The sequence below is a fragment of the Bos grunniens genome, chromosome 1, assembly GCF_055505025.1.
Source record: "Bos grunniens cultivar Pamir isolate PY7600 chromosome 1, Bosgru_T2T1.0, whole genome shotgun sequence".
NCBI lineage: Eukaryota > Metazoa > Chordata > Mammalia > Artiodactyla > Bovidae > Bos > Bos grunniens.
Window position 1 is genome coordinate 121,229,659 of NC_141165.1, and position 14,570 is coordinate 121,244,228.

A 14,570-nucleotide genomic window follows, 5' to 3' on the forward strand; every position below is an offset into this window, starting at 1 on the left:
AGAAGCAAGCGCCTATTGACTGATGTGTCTTATTGGCAAAGCTTTCACGCAAACTCTCAAGTGAAGTCCTGTTTATTTCTCATAAATCATCAAAAGTAAACCAGAAAGTTCAATAAGATAGATATAAATGTTTTCAGTTCAGTCTGAAATAATTATAATGGATATATTCCTAGTTCTTCCTCAAATTACTAGAATCTCAGAAGTTAAGGTTAATTCTAAAGTAAATTCAGAATTTGTGTATTCCAAGAAGGGGTTAAAAAGATCCAAGATGTAGTCTATCCAATAAGAATGCAGGGCCCACCATACTGGTTAAGGACTATTCAAGAATTGGCCAAGAAGATTAAAATGATTTCTTTATGTGGCTGTCTGGAACATAGTATCCTGCAGTGGCTTTTGCCTTAATTTTTAGAGCTTTTTTTAATTAAAAAGATCCATACACTATATTTAGTATAATTTTTTTTCAGTGAAGTGTGTATGAGGAAAGAGGTGGAGTCAAAGTAGTGTTTATTAACTGAAAATTAGTTAAAGTGTTACTTATACAAGGTAGCTAATCATACAGGATAATTCCCTTTCTACAGATGATGAATCTGAGATTCAGAGACACAGAATGACTTTCCAGTAAGGGCTGAGGAAGATTTAAACTAAGGTGTCGGTTTTCATTTTGAAATTCCAGTTCTCATACTTCAACTATATAACACATGGTCCTCTCAAACTTATCACATTATTAATAAAATTTTTGTTTGAAAAATTACTGTTGCCAGAGTTAAATAGCAAAAATAACTGTGCCACAAGACAGTGGTTTTCAAGGTGGGGTCCCCTAACTAGCCACAGCTGTATCATCTGGGAAATGGTTAGAAATAGTCTTACACTCTAGTCCTAATGAATCAAAGTCACAGGAAGTGACCCTGGGCAATCTGTGTTTTAACAAGGTTTCCAGCTGATTCTGGTACACATTCAAGTTTGAGCTCTAGAATAGGAATTCTCAACATTTGATGGTACATCATTATCACTGGCACAACTTTTCAAACTCGGATGCATTCCCTACAGTCATTGCATACATTCTGCAAGTGTAATTCTCACTTGCAGAAAAGGTTGTGTGACATTGCTACAGAAAGTTCATGAGAGCAGCAAAATTCAGTTAAACAAAGAGCTTCATTATTTTCACATATTTGGTCAATCCAATGATAACACTAAAGCAGTGGTTCTCAACAGGGGACAATTTTCCACAATATATTTTACAACATTGTCACTATTGTGAGACTGAATTGTATCTGTAAGGATTTTATGTCAGATTTTTAGTTGAATATTTGTTTTGGGACCTGTGAGTGGAAACACAGTATGACTTAATATATTTAGAGTAATAAAACAGATAGATCTTGCCTTCTAGATATATCTAGACTTGCCTTCTATCTATCTAGACTCTACATATGGTTATAGAGAGATGACGTCTTTGAAGAATAATATAAACATGTATAGGAAAAAACACCAACCAGAGTGGAGAAACCTCATTGAATATACTGGTTTCATGGATTGAATTGTGTAGCCCAATATTCATATATTAAAACCTTATCCCCCAATGTAACTGTATGTGGAGATAGGAAATAGAAGTAAATGATTAAGGTTAAATGAGTCGTAAGGGTGGGAACCCTAATCCGATAGTTCAGTTCAGTTCAGTCGCTCAGTTGTGTCCGACTCTTTGTGACCCTATGAATCACAGCACCCCAGGCCTCCCTGTCCATCGCCAACTCCCAGAGTTCACTCAGACTCACGTCCATCGAGTCAGTGATGCCACTCGGCCATCTCATCCTCTGTCGTCCCCTTCTCCTCCTGCCACCAATCCCTCCCAGCATCACCATCTTTTCCAATGAGTCAACTCTTCGCATGAGGTGGCCAAAGTACTGGAGTTTCAGCTTTAGCACCATTCCTTCCAAAGAAATCCCAGGGCTGATCTCCTTCAGAATGGACTGTTTGGATCTCCTTGCAGTCCAAGGGACTCTCAAGAGTCTCCTCCAACACCACAGTTCAAAAACATCAATTCTCTGGCGCTCAGCCTGCTTCACAGTCCAACTCTCACATCCATACATGACCACAGGAAAAACCATAGCCTTGACTAGACGGACCTTTGTTGGCAAAGTAATGTCTCTGCTTTTGAATATGCTATCTAGGTTGGTCATAACTTTCCTTCCAAGCAGTAGGCGTCTTTTAATTTCATGGCTGCAGTCACCATCTGCAGTGATTTTGGAGCCCAGAAAAATAAAGTCTGACCAGTCCAATAGTACTGGTGTGCTTATGCATAAGAAGAGGAAGAGACACCAAAGGGCTCAATCTCTCTCAGAACATGGACAGAGAAAAGGCAATATGACAACACAGTGAGAATATGTCCATCTACAGGACAGGAAGAGAACCCTCACCAGAAACCAACCCTCCTAGCACTTTGATCTTGGACTTCTAGGTGCTAGTACTGTGAGAAAATAAACCTATGTTGTTTAAGCTACCCAGTCTGTGGTATTCTGCTATCACAGCCCGAGAGGACTACTACTGCTAAGGACGACTTAGCAGCAGCAGCAGCAGTCCTGGAGAATAGCTACATTTACCCATCCACAAATGACTGAAAAGCATTTATTGGTAACTAATGTAACTTGCCAGAACACAGCATAGAACTTGTTAAAGGAATGCAACAAAATCTAGCACTCACCAAGAAGAAATTGACCATGTCTAGCATCCAATCATGGAGAAGGCAATGGCACCCAACTCCAGTACTCTTGACTGGAAAATCCCATGGATGGAGAAGCCTGGTAGGCTGCAGTCCATGGGGTCGCTAAGAGTCAGACATGACTGAGCGACTTAACTTTCACTTTTCACTTTCATGCATTGGAGAAGGAAATGGCAACCCACTCCAGTGTTCTTGCCTGGAGAATCCCAGGGACGGGGGAGCCTGGTGGACTTCCGTCTATGGGGTCGCACAGAGTTGGACACGACTGAAGCGACTTAGCAGCAGCAGCAGCAGCATCCAATCAAAAAGTTCTAAATGTGCCAAGTAGTAGGAAAACATGAATCTTACCCTGTTTAAAAAAAAATGTATTGATATAAACAGGCCAAGAAATGATAGGTATAATTAAAAGACCTTAAAACAACTACAATAAATATTTTAATATGCTCAGAATTTAAGAGAACATAAATATAATGAGGAAAGAATTGGAAGATATAGAAAATACTCAAATGAGACTTCCAGAAATGAAAAATCTATTATCTGTCATGAATATGTCACTGGATGGGTTGTCAGCAAATTAAACAATTCAAGAGGGAAAAAGAGAAGTAAATGGAAGATACTGCAATAGAAACTATCCCCAGAAAAGCACAAAGAAAATTTTAAAAATATATAGAATCTCACTGTCCTGTGGGACAGTATTGACCAGTCTAAGCTGTGTTTATGGTGTCTTGGAGTGGGAAGATAGTATGTGAAAGAAAAGAGTAGAAGAGAAAAAATATTTGAAAAAATAACTTTTTCCAAATTTGATAAAAACTGTAAACCCAAAGACTAAAAAAATGCACGCAAGATTTTTTTAAAAAAGAAAACTATATTGAGAACATTATAGTTAAATTGCTGAAAATAGGTAATAAAGAGAAAACCTTAAAACCAGCCAAAGGAGAGGAAAGATTTGTTATGTATAGAGGGCAGTGATTAGAACGATTTCAGACTTCTCATTGTCAAAAATAGAAGGAAAACTACATTTTAACATCTTGAAAGAAAACAAAAAGTCAACCTAGAATATTTTACTCATATAAATATCTTGTAAAACTAAAAGTGAAAGGGACTTTTCAAAAAAGCTGAGAGAAGTCATATTAATAGTTTCCAGTCAGGAATTAGGAAAAATGAATAGAACAGGCAGAAGAAAAATGATACCAGATGAAAATGAATCTGTATGAAGCAGAGAAGAGCATCTCAAAAATGGTATGTGGGCAAATAAAAAATACCTTCATCACCAATTTTAATTTACTTAAAATGTCATTGAAAAAATTACATAAATTAATCCCTCTAAACCTGTATATTTTTTAAACAAGTTTCCCATGTATTTATTTCTGTAAATTTTCCATTTTTTACCCTGAGGGTGGATTGCAAGTACAGTAAATGTGAAAGAACTCTGTATCTTAATTTCATCCCTATAAATTATTATTCACTCTTTATCATTTGGTTTCTTTTCACTTTATATTACAGCTTTGTAGCTCGTGAGTGTGGATGACATTTAACTATTTTAAGACCATTTAGCCAGTTCTGAAGCACCGTCAGTGATTTCAACATATAACAATTGTTCTTCAGGACACACTGGTGCTGGAACTCTCAGTCTGAAAAAGAATGTAAATGGCTTATATTGAATGACATAGCAAATTCACTCAATAGGAAAGAGCCTAGTCTTTTTCACTGTCTGCCAAAAGATACTCAGCACAGTTTAAAGGATCTACATTCTTGCAAATTATGTACTGAACATAATCACTGGGATTTTTTTATTCTTTCTTTCCCCTTGAATAATAATTCAGTGAATATTGCTAAAACACAGTTTAGTAACTGAATGATTCAAATGTTTTTCAAATGAAGTCCTTTCAACTACCAAATTATCAAATTCATGGCTGACTGCAGAATTATGTTGCAAAAAACTAGTGAAATATCACCAGAATCAAACATGTTTAATGGATTTCTTACTCAAAAAGCTTTATTCCTTAAACACTAAGCATATCCTGTGCAAAGTATTTTCTGCAAAAATAAATATAAAATTAAAGAAAAAAGAAAACTAATAAAAAAATTCTTAAAAGTTTTTAATGTTTAGAGTTGGAATTTTTTGCAGGAAGCAAAAAACTTATCTTGTACTTTCTTATAAACCCTTCAATGGCTTCCTACAAATTCGGGAATAAAGTCTACAGTCTTTGTCATTTCACTCACCCAGCTGAATGTTATGCTGGGCTGGAAGAAGCACAAGCTGGAATCAAGATTGCCAGGAGAAATATCAATAACCTCAGATATGTAGATGACACCACCCTTATGGCAGAAAGTGAAGAGGAACTAAAAAGCCTCTTTATGAAAGTGAAAGAGGAGAGTGGAAAAGTTGGCTTAAAGCTCAACATTCAGAAAACGAAGATCATGGCATCTGGTCCCATCACTTCATGAGAAATAGATGGGGAAACAGTGGAAACAGTGTCAGACTTTATTTTTCTGGGCTCCAAAATCACTGCAGATGGTGATTGTAGCCATGAAATTAAAAGACGCTTACTTCTTGGAAGGAAAGTTATGACCAATTTAGATAGCATATTCAAAAGCAGAGACATTACTTTGCCAACAAAGGTCCATCTAGTCAAGGCTATGGCTTTTCCAGTGGTCATGTATGGATGTGAGAGTTGGACTGTGAAGAAAGCTGAATGCTGAAGAATTGATGCTTTTGAACTGTGGTGTTAGAGAAGACTCTTGAGATACCCTTGGACTGCAAGGAGATCCAACCAGTCCATTCTAAAGGAGATCAGTCCTAGGTGTTCTTTGGAAGGACTGATGCTAAAGCTGAAACTCCAATACTTTGGCCACCTCATGAGAAGAGTTGACTCACTGGAAAAGACCCTGATGATGGGAGGGATTTGGGGCAGGAGGAGAAGGGGTTGACAGAGGATGAGATGGCTGGATGGCATCACCGACTTGATGGACATGAGTTTGAGTGAACTCCAGGAGTCGGTGATGGACAGGGAAGCCTGGCATGCTGTGATTCATGGGGTCGCAAAGAATCGGACATGACTGAGTGACCTAACTGAACTGAACTGAACATAACAGAATCAAGACCATCCCCAAGAAAAAGAAATGCAAAAACGCAAATGGTTGTCTGAGGAGGCCTTACAAATAGCTGAGAAAAGAAGAGAAGCTAAAGGTGAAGGAGAAAAGGAAACATATACCTATCTGGATGCAGGGTTCCAAAGAATAGCAGGGAGAGATAAGAAAGCCTTCCTCAGTGATCAATTCAAAGAAATCGAGGAAAACAATCGAATGGGAAAGACTAGAGATCTCTTCAAGAAAATCAGAGATACCAAGGAAACATTTCATGCAAAGATGTGTACAATAAAGGACAGAAATAGTATGGACCTAACAGAAGCAGAAGATATTAAGAAGAAGTGGCAAGAATACACAGAAGAACTGTACAAAAAAGATCTTTATGACCCAGATAACCACGATGGTATGATCACTCACCTAGAGCCAGACATCCCAGAATGCATAGTCAAGTGGGCCATAGGAAGCGTCACTATGAATAAAGCTAGTGGAGGTGATGGATTCCAGTTGAACAATTTCAAATCCTAAAAGATGATGCTGTGAAAGTGTTGCACTCAATATGCCAGCAAATTTGGAAAACTCAGCAGGACCACAGGACTGGAAAAGGTCAGTTTTCATTCCAATCTGAAAGAAAGGCAATGCCAAAGAATGCTCAAACTACCGCACAATTGCACTTATCTCACATGCTTGCAAAGTAATCCTCAAAATTCTCCTAGCCAGGCTTCAACAGTACATGAGCCGACAACTTCCAGATGTTCAAGCTGGTTTTAGAAAAGGTAGAGGAACCAGAGATCAAATTGCCAAAATCTTTTGGATCGTCAAAAAAGTAGGAAAGTTCCAGAAAAACATCTATTTCTGCTTTATTGACCACACCAAAGCCTTTGTGTGGATCACAACAAACTGTGGAAAATTCTGAAAGAGATGGGAATACCATATCACCTGACCTGCCTCTTGAGAAACCTGTATGCAGGTCAAGTAGCAACAGTTAGAACTGGACATGGAAAACAGACTGGTTCCAAATAGGGAAAGGAGTACGTCAAGGCTGTATGTTATCATTCTGCTTATTTAACTTATATGCAGAGTACATCATGCAAAATGCCAGGATGGATGAAGCACAAGCTGGAATCAAGATTGCTGGGAGAAATATCAACAACCTCAGATACTCAGGTGACACCACCCTTATGGCAGAAAGTGAAGAACTACAGACTCTTGATGCATATGAAAGAGGACAGGAAAAAAAGTTGGCTTAAAACTCAGCATTCAGAAAACTAAGATCACGGCATCCGGTCCCATCACTTCATGGCAAATAGATGGGGAAACAATGGAAACAGTGACAGACTTTATTTTCTTGGGCTCCAAAGTCACTGCAGATGGTGACTGCAGCCATGAAATTAAAAGACGCTTACTCCTTCGAAGAAAAGTTATGACCAACTTAGACAGCATATTAAAAAGCAGAGATGTTACTTTGCGAAAAAAGGTCCATCTAGTCAAAGCTATGGTTTTTCCAGTAGTTATGTATGGATGTGAGAGTTGGACTATAAAGAATGCTGAGCACCAAAGAATTGATGCTCATAACTGGGCTGTTGGAAAAGACTCTTGAGAGTCCCTTGGACTGCAAGGAGATCAAACCAATCAATCCTAACAGAAATCAATCCTGAATATTCATTGGTAGGACTGATGCTGAAAATGAAACTCCAATACTTTGGCCACCTAATGCCTCATTGGAAAAGTCCCTGATGCTGGGAAAGATTGATGGCAGGAGGAGAAGGAGACAACAACAGAGGATGAGATTGTTGGATGTCATCACCAACTTGATGCACATGAGTTTGAGCAAGGTCTGGGAGTTGGTGATGGACACGGAAGCCTGGCGTGCTGCAGTCCATGGGGTCGCAAATGGTTGGACATGACTGAGCAGCTGAACTGAACTGAATTGACATGACAGGTCGTCTCCTGCCTTTCTCAGCCCACCGTGCTCAGTGTGCTAAACAGTTTCAAGGCCTATTAACCTAGTAACATCATTTCAGTCTGTTGACCTTGCCAAACTCCTTCCCCCTGAGGACCTCCCCAGATGCTGTTCCCTCTGCCTGGAATGTGTTCTACCCGTCTAACATCATCTCCCTCCTTCTTCTCTTCTCATCTGTATCAATTTAAAATATTATATTCTTTATTTTTTGTTCATTGCATTTATTTCACATAGTAATTGTATCTTTTTATATCTTTGGACTGACACTGTATTCCAGTAGGGAAATATCACGTTGATTTGGTCTCTATCCTCATGTCTAGGAAGTGCCTGGCACAGAGTAGGAACTTCATGTTTGTGGAATGAGTGAACAGCTTGATTTGCACATGAATTTATGAATGCTTTTTACCACAAATGCCATTTCATTCTTAGATGAAACCCACAAACTGTGGTGGTATTTGCTATTATTTTATATGCGTTAGTGGGTCTTTCAAGAACACTGTATACTGAAATTGATTCATTTGGCATTACATGGATTCCGCCTTGTAATATGGAAGAGCAGTTAAAAGCATCATATGTGAACATTTAGAGGTAACAGATGCATAGAAATTCTAATGTTCCTTCCCAAAAATCCAATGCCATACACATGTATGAACTTGTACTAGAAAATGGAAGCACTTATTTATGATAAAATGTTATAAAATGGAAAGGAAAATCAGTGCAGGCCTTGTAAAATCCCCGTTTGAGTGTGAGAACTCAGCAGTCCACTAGCATGGCAAGGTGAATCTGTGCTGCAACATCTCCACACTGTGGCCAAATCTAGAATCATTTACTTTTCTTTGGGAACACAAGCTTTGCAGGTCTTTAGTAAGGGTAATGCACACAAGCATTGATTTAATATTAAATGCAACTAACTTGAATAATTTCTTGAAAATTAATCTCTCAGAATTTTATTAGTACCCCTTAATCATCATGGCTTAATGTCATGCTGGCACAGTTTACTGTGGTTGCTTTTCTAACGGCTCACTCCTCTGTTTTGCATCCTACTCACATCCAAAACCAATTTTTTTAAAAACTCAAATGCATGATTTAGAAAAAATGGAAACGATACTGTATCTCTCTTCCTCTATCCTAGCAGAAGTTTCCTCTATTAACCGTTACTCCTTTCCCCCAAATTTCTCTAATACACAATAACCTGAATTCTAACCTTAAGCTTAAATTTTACAGTTACTTCAAAATTTTGTGCCATTACATTGAATATTTAGATCAACTGTTTTCAATATATATTCACTTCAAAGTGCTTTGTGTACACCTCTCTTTTTCTAGTATTGAGTGAGAAGTAAAAAGAGATTTCCTAAATGAAGGGAAAAGGGAGAAAAATCTATCTAAATTTCCCAATTCTGCTTGGTCAGACTTTTGTGATGACAAAAAAATTGAGTTGATGTGAACTCTCAAAGAACTTGGCACTTGATAATGAATTCTACTACTTTGCTTCAAAAATATTAGTCTATAAAATCTCTTGATTGACTTGTCCATTAATACTTTTACTATGTAATAGAGAAAAGGCATTTTGTTACCTAAAATCATTCTGCATTTTTACTTCATCCAACACGGACAACTTTCTGTATTAGATTCTATAGATGGTACACTAAAGATTTTTCCCAAGTAAGTTCCTCCTCAGTTCAGTTCAGTTGCTCAGTCATGTCCGACTCGTTGCAACCTCATGAACCACAGCACACCAGGCCCCATGTCCATCATCAACTCCCAGAGACCACCCAAACTCATGTCCACTGAGTCGGTGCTGCCATCCAACCATCTCATCCTCTGTGGTCCCCTTCTCCTCCCGCCCTCAATCATTCCCATAATCAGGGTCTTTTCAAATGAGTTAACTCATCACATCAGGTGGCCAAAGTATTGGAGTTTCAGCTTCAACATCAGTCCTTCCAATGAACACCCAAGGGTTGGATCTCCTTGCAGTCCAAGGGACTCTCAAGAGTCTCCTCCAACACCACAGTTCAAAAGCATCAATTCTTCAGCACTCAGCTTCCTTCTCAGTCCAACTCTCACATCCATACATGACCAATGGAAAAACCATAGCCTTGACTAGACGGACCTTTGTTGGCAAAATAATGTTTCTGCTTTTGAATATGCTATCTAGGTTGGTCATAACTTTCCTTCCAAGGAGTAAGCATCTTTAAATTTCATGGCTGCAATCACCATCTGCAGTGATTTTGGAGCCAAAAAAAATACAGTCTGACACTGTTTCCCCATCTATTTTCCATGAAGTGATGGGACTGGATGCCATGATCTTAGTTTGCTGAATGTTGAACTTTAAGCCAACCTTTTCACTGTCCTCTTTCACTTTCATCAAGAGGCTCTTTAATTCTTCTTCAATTTCTGCCATAAGGGTGGTGTCATCTGCATACCTGAGGTTACTGATATTTCTCCCAGCAATCTTGATTACAGCTTATGCTTCATCCAGCCCAGCGTTTCTCCTGATGTACTCTGCATAGAAGTTAAATAAGCAGGGTGACAATATACCGCTTTGACGTACTCCTTTTCCTATTTGGAACCAGTCTATTGTTCCATGTCCAGTTCTAACTCTTGCTTCCTGACCTGCATACAGGTTTCTCAAGAGGCAGGTCAGGTGGTCTGGTATTCCCATCTCTTTCAGAATTTTCCACAGTTTATTGTGATCCACACAGTCAAAGGCTTTGGCATAGTCAATAAAGCAGGAATAGGTGCTTTTCTGGAACTCTCTTGCTTTTTCAACGATCCAGCTGATGTTAGCAATTTGATCTCTGGTTCCTCTACCTTTTCTAAAACCAGCTTGAACATCTGGAAGTTCATGGTTCATGTATTGCTGAAGCCTGGCTTGGAGAATTTTCAGCATTACTTTACTAGCATGTGAGATGAGTGCAATTGTGCGGTAATTTGAGCATTCCTTGGCATTGCCTTTCTTTGGGATTGGAATGAAAACTGACCTTTTCCAATCCTGTGGCCACTGCTGAGTTTTCCAAATTTGCTGACATATTGAGCACAACACTTTCACAGCCTCAACTGGAATTCCATCACCTCCACTAGATTTGTTCGTAGTGATGCTTCCTAAGGCCCACTGGACTTCACATTCCATGATGTCTGGCTCTAGGTGAGTGATCACCCCATTGTGGTTATCTGGGTAATGAAGATCTTTTTTGTATAGTTCTTCTGTGTATTCTTGCCACCTCTTCTTAATACCTTCTGCTTCTCTCAGTTCCATACCATTTTTGTCCTTTATTGAGCCCATGTTTGTGTGAAATGTTCCCTTGGTATCTCTAATTTTCTTCAAGAGATATCTAGTCTTTCCCATTCTGTTGTTCTCTATTTCTTTGCATTGATCACTGAGGAAGGCTTTCTTATCTCTCCTTGCTATTCTTTGGAACTTTGCATTCAAATGGGTATATCTTTCCTTTTCTCCTTTGCTTTTCACTTCTCTTTTTTTCTCAGCTATTTGTAAGGTCTTCTCAGACAGTCATTTTGCGTTATTGCATTTCTTTTCCATGGGGATCGTCTTGATCCCTGTCTCCTGTACAATTTCATGAACATCCATCCATAGTTCATCAGGCACTCTGTCTATCAGATCTAGATCCTTAAATCTATTTCTCACTTCCACTGTATAGTCATAATGGATTTGATTTAGGTCATACCTGAGTGGTCTAGTGGTTTTCCCTACTTTCTTCAATTCAGTTTTGAATTTGGCAATAAGGAGTTCATGGTCTGAGACACAGTCAGCTCCAGGTCTTGTTTTTGCTGACTGTATAGAGCTTCTTATATTATAAGAATATAATCAATCTGATTTCAGTGTTGCCCATCTGGTGATGTCCATGTGTAGAGTCTTCTCTTGTGTGGTTGGGAGAGTGTTTGCTATGACCAGTGTGTTCTCTTGGCAGAACTCTAATAGCCTTTACCCTGCTTCATTCTGTACTCCAAGGCCAAATTTGCCTGTTACTCCAGGTGTTTCTTGACTTCCTACTTTTGCATTCCAGTCCCCTATAATGAAAAGGACATCTTTTTTGGGTGTTAGTTGTGAAAGGTCTCGTAGGTCTTCATAGAACCGTTCAACTTCAGCTTCTTCAATGGTACTGGTTGGGGCATAGACTTGGATTACGTGATGTTGAATGGTTTGCCTTGAAAATGAACAGAGATCATTCTGTTGTTTTTGAGATTGCATCCAAGTACTGCATTTTGGACTCTTTTGTTGACTATGATGGCTACTTCATTTCTTCTAAGGGATTCCTGCCCACAGTAGTAGATATAATGGTCATCTGAGTTAAATTCACCTATTTCCTTCCATTTTAGTTCACTGATTCCTAGAATGTCGACGTTCACTCTTGCCATCTCCTGTTTGACCACTTCCAATTTGCCTTGATTCATGGACCTAACATTCCAGGTTCCTATGCAATATTGTTCTTTACAGCATTGGATCTTGCTTCTGTCACCAGTCACATCCACAACTGGATGTTGTTCTTGCTTTGGCTCCATCCCTTCATTCTTTCTGAAGTTATTTCTCCACTGATCTCCAGTAACATATTGGGTATCTATCGACCTGGGGAGTTTCTCTTTCAGTATCCTATCTTTTTCCCTTTTCATACTCTTCATGGGGTTCTCAGTGCAAGAATACTGAAGTGGTTTGCCGTTCCCTTCTCCAGTGGACCACATTCTATACCTCCTAGAGGGAAGGAACAACGTTTTCACCTCCTTTTGTTTCCTCATAAGCTCCTAACATAATTTGATGTCTATAGTAGGAATCTAATAATATTTAGAATGAGTAAACAGGCAAATAACTATTTAATCATTTTATCAAATGTTGGTCTTTGTATAGCTCTGAATCATACATGATGTGCTAATATGCCATGTGATTTTTACCTAGTTTCTTAATTTTTCTGGGATTTTCATTGCTTATATATCAAATGAAGCAGGTAATTTTCTCCACGGTCTTTTCAAGATTTAGGATGCTATGATGATTCTGAAAGTGAAAATAATAATAATTTATTACATTAATAATTATCAGATCAGATCAGATCAGTCACACAGTTGTGTCCGACTCTTTGCGACCCCATGAATCGCAGCACGCCAGGCCTCCCTGTCCATCACCAACTCCCAGAGTTCACTCAGACTCACGTCCATCGAGTCAGTGATGCCATCCAGCCATCTCATCCTCTGTCGTCCCCTTCTCCTCCTGCCACCAATCCCTCCCAGCATCACCGTCTTTTCCAATGAGTCAACTCTTCGCATGAGGTGGCCAAAGTACCGGAGTTTCAGCTTTAGCATTATTCCTTCCAAAGAAATCCCAGGGCTGATCTCCTTCAGAATGGACTGGTTGGATCTCCTTGCAGTCCAAGGGACTCGCCAGAGTCTTCTCCTACACCACAGTTCAAAAGCATCAATTCTTTGGCGCTGAGCCTTCTTCACAGTCCAATTCTCACATCCATACATGACCACAGGAAAAACCATAGCCTTGACTAGACAGACATTTGTTGGCAAAGTAATGTCTGTGCTTTTGAATATGCTATCTAGGTTGGTCATAACTTTCCTTCCAAGGAGTAAGCGTCTTTTAATTTCATGGCTGCAGTCACCATCTGCAGTGATTTTGGAGCCCAGAAAAATAAAGTCTGACACTGTTTCCACTGTTTCCCCATCTATTTCCCATGAAGTGATGGGACCGGATGCCATGATCTTCGTTTTCTGAATGTTGAGCTTTAAGCCAACTTTTTCACTCCCCACTTTCACTTTCATCAAGAGGCTTTTTAGTTCCTCTTCACTTTTTGCCATAAGGGTGGTGTCATCTGCATATCTGAGGTTATTGATATTTCTCCTGGCAATCTTGATTCCAGGTTGTGTTTCTTCCAGTCCAGCGTTTCTCATGATGTACTCTGCATAGAAGCTAAATAAACAGGGTGACAATATACAGCCTTGACGAACTCTGTTTCCTGTTTGGAACCAGTCTGTTGTTCCATGTCCAGTTCTAACTGTTGCTTCCTGACCTGCATACAAATTTTTCAAGAGGCAGATCAGGTAGTAACAAATATAAATTTTTTAACCACATGCCAAATATTTAGGATTTACTATGATTTTTTCTAGAGAAATGCTTGAAGGAGAAAGCTACTGAGAGTCTATAAAAATATGAACTAGACCATACAAATGTTATTGACAAACAATTTGAGTACACAGAACACCAAAGTTATATTTGTGTATCTGAGCAACTGTTTATGTCACATGCTGACAGATTAGTTAAAAAGAAGAACAAAACTAGAACCCATCTAATCCCATTAATCTAATGGATGCAGCTAAAATAGGTAAACATAATAGGTATTATCCCTAAACTTGCTGGCACAAAGTCATTTTTAAAACTTTAGGACTTTAAAACCTTACCTCTGTCCATGGGAAAAGTGAAGCTAGACTGTTGGACTACTCTTCATTTGTCCTGTAACTGTTTCTGGAAACTATTGTTTGGTAAATGCCCTAGAGATGAAGAAATTCCTACAACAATGATAAATAGTAAGGGAAGAAAAAAAAAAATCAAAGACTTGGAATTAAATTACATAATTAATTAAAATAACATTAGAAATGAATTAAAACTAAGTCATAATCAGAACTTCATTAGAGTTTTTAAACATTTTTAGCCTTTCTTTTAAAACTCTTCTCTCAGTAGGCACTGGTGACCTATGAATCATTAAATTCAGTTCTATCTCCTTTACCTTGCTTTAGCATCATGTTATGACCACCTACTTAGTCCCTTTTTTAGCACTGCTTATGCACCTATTCCTGGTT

At 38.7% G+C, this 14,570-nt stretch overlaps 1 long non-coding RNA gene across 1 annotated transcript in view; it reads right to left on the reverse strand.

The window, feature by feature from the left end:
* Nucleotides 1-2,605: 2,605 nt before the first annotated feature.
* Nucleotides 2,606-14,570, reverse strand: part of LOC147380174 (uncharacterized) — a 32,710-nt gene continuing 20,745 nt past the window's right edge. The window contains exons 3-5 of the long non-coding RNA XR_015134859.1: nucleotides 14,172-14,279; nucleotides 6,221-6,424; nucleotides 2,606-3,062 (exon numbers count right to left, since the gene is read on the reverse strand). This is a non-coding gene — a long non-coding RNA (uncharacterized LOC147380174). The remainder of the gene's footprint in view (nucleotides 3,063-6,220; nucleotides 6,425-14,171; nucleotides 14,280-14,570) is intronic.